This window comes from Notamacropus eugenii, chromosome 5 (genome assembly GCF_028372415.1).
Source record: "Notamacropus eugenii isolate mMacEug1 chromosome 5, mMacEug1.pri_v2, whole genome shotgun sequence".
NCBI lineage: Eukaryota > Metazoa > Chordata > Mammalia > Diprotodontia > Macropodidae > Notamacropus > Notamacropus eugenii.
Window position 1 is genome coordinate 22423778 of NC_092876.1, and position 2882 is coordinate 22426659.

General features: G+C 45.6%; 1 pseudogene; it reads left to right on the forward strand.

The window, feature by feature from the left end:
* Window positions 1–1244: 1244 nt before the first annotated feature.
* Window positions 1245–2602, forward strand: LOC140508363 (zinc finger and BTB domain-containing protein 12-like; annotated as a pseudogene).
* Window positions 2603–2882: the final 280 nt, after the last annotated feature.

The following is a 2882-nucleotide window of genomic DNA, read 5'->3' on the forward strand; positions in this document are numbered from 1 at the left end:
CATATATATATGTGTATATTCTGAGGTAGGTATTTTGCTTCAGGAGTTCACTTATGAGAAGGACCTTTTTGTTCCCTGTATGGGACTCGGAGTAGCTATTTGTTAAGAGCCCCCAACTACTCAGATGTTGTTAGTGTTTCAATATCCAGTGGAGTATGTAGGTGGTTGTATTTCTTTGTTCAGACAGTTGGAGCACTGTCTGTTGATCTTTGGGCTAATTTCTCTGCTTGTATTTTCTCTGTCTGTAATTTCTCCATGTTCAGGGTGTTAACCTTTCCCCTGAACTGGTGAGTGATTTGCATATGTTTCACTAAAGAAGGATTGTTAACCCCTTTGAAGCTGTCTTTCCTATATAAAGCAGATCAGAGAACCTATGCTAGCAGACCATCCTGGGTGTGCTAGGATGTTTACCAATATATTCGGTGTAGTCAGCAGCATCTGTATATACTAAAGGCAAGTATAGGGTTTTGTGGGACTAGTGGGACAGTTGTTGACCCGGTCATCATGTTGCTTGTTGTAGTTGTGATGGCTGTGGTTCTATGGAGCCCCAGGAACAGCAGCAATCTGAGAAAAACCAAGCAAGCAAGATCAGTGGGAGAGAACCCTGGTGAGGTGAGATATGGAGCAGGAGTGGAGAGTTGTCTATGTGTGAAACCAGGCAAGAGCTGAAAAGAGTCTGCCCCTATGGGAGGAGGAAATCAATTCAGAGTTAAGGAGGATTTGCAGCAGGGCAAGAGCAGTGAGAGTACTTTCATGGCATACTCCCTGGTATGGTATGGGACCCAGGGGTGGATTTGTCTATAGTAGGATGGGAGAAAGCACCAACCCTTGGGAAACCTTCCCTGTTGAATTTGTTGCCCAGTCACCCCTTAGGACTTGGAAGCTAGGGGTGGAGGAGTGTTAAGAACTTCAACTCTTTGCACCTGAGAGTGCCAGGTGAGAGTCTGCAATGGCAGTGTGGGGAGGAGGAAAATCCCCCAAAATGCATTTATTTGGACATTTTGTTTTGAATTGACTGTGACCAAGGGGTGGAGTATATTGATGGAGGGATGGTGGAGTATATATATGATGGTATATACTTGTGGGTTTGTTTCAAGCCATATAGCCACCTTGGAAATAACTTGATATGTTGATATGTATTTTGCAAATGTGAAGTTTATGATGTGTTAATTTTGTGATTTTTCCTTTTGTATTGCTATGGGCATTATGTTGATGTGATACATAATTCTGGCACACCCAGTACCATGGCCTCTGGAGTGGAAGTCTTGCGATTCCAGCTCCCAGGGCATGAGGCTGCTACCCTTCAAAACCAGCTTTAGGCAGAAGAGTATTTCTGCAATGTCACCATCATGGCAGACAGCCTCAAGTTCCAGGGCCACAAGGTTATCTTGGTGGCCTTCTCCACATTTCTTTATGAGCAGTTTCTCCTCAATCCCAGTTCAGAGCTGCAGGCCTCACTAATGCACAGTGCCAGAATCATGGCAGACCTCCTCCTGTCTTGCTATAAAGGTGCTCTTGGGTTCACTGTCCATTGCACTGTCAACTGACTGCTGCCTCCTATCTCCAAATGGAGCTTGTAGTAGAAAAATGTACAAATGCTTGAGCCAGTTCATTGAACCAAAGATTGATCTAAAAGAGGATGGAGTCAGTTGAGGGAATGGATTGACTGGGCTCAGTCCCACCCACTGGAACCCCTAATCCAGCTTCCAACCCCCCACTACCACTTCCTATGCCTCCTCTTCTCCAGCTAGTGAAGATAAAATTTCCCTGTGATGAGGACCTTGAGCTAAAGACAGAAGAAGAAGAAGAGGATGAAGATGAGGATGTATCAGATATCTGCATTGTCAAGGTGGAATAAACAATGGAAGTGGCACAGAGGCTTAAGCCCCTTGAAGACATTGCAGGGAAACTTGGTGTTGGAGGGGGTCGTGGCCTTGGAAGGAGTAGTGGACTCATCAATGAAGCTGGAGAAACTATTGATGCCCCTGATGATAACACAGCATCCCAGGGACTGGTGAAGGCCTGCTATAGCCTTACAGAAGATGAGGAAGGGGAGGGTCTGTTGCTGCTTTCTGGAGGTCAAGTAGGGGAGGGTATTATCCTTAGAATGGGAAATGAAGCCCTAGCTGCAGCCACTATGTCCTGGAGAAGTGGAGTTAATGGGAGTTATGGGGGCATCAGGAGTCGTATACCAGGGGGCTCCCCAGTGGGAAGCCCATTGAAGAACATTAAGTGTCCAATGTGCTCACAAGTGTTTCAGGATGTGGAAAAACTTGTGTTTCATATGAAAACCCAGCACTTCATCTTTATGTGCCCTCGACTTGAGAAGCAGTTCAATCATAGCAGCAACCTCAACTGTCACATGAATGTTCATCGAGGTGTCAAGTCACACTCCTGTGGTATTTGTAGCAAGTGTTTTACACTAGCTATACGAGCACCTCAACCTTCACTTTGGGCTCAACCTTATCATTGTTCTTACTGTGATGCGTGATTTGTCCATAAACCTTCCATTCCTCAACACCTCAAGGAGCAGCATGGCAAGACCACAGCAGAGAATGTCCTTAATGCCAGTGTGTCGGAGCTCAATGCCCTCCCCCACTAGCTGGAGGACAATTAACTAGGGGAAGGGTTGAGATGAGGTGAGGAGATTGCTGGTAGAGGGGGATGATGAAAGATTCTCTCTTCAAAAGGGGAAGAAGGTTGAAGGGGAAAAGGGCTTTTCTGTTTCCAGGAGAGTTAACATACATCTTAGGGCTAAAGGCAGTGGTCTTAAGAAAAGAACAGATGCTCAGGTTTTCCTCTGATAATAAGAAAGGGTTAGACCTTGCTGAGGAGATTAACTGACCATTCTTTGGGATGACGAGGAAAGAAAAGGTTCCTGT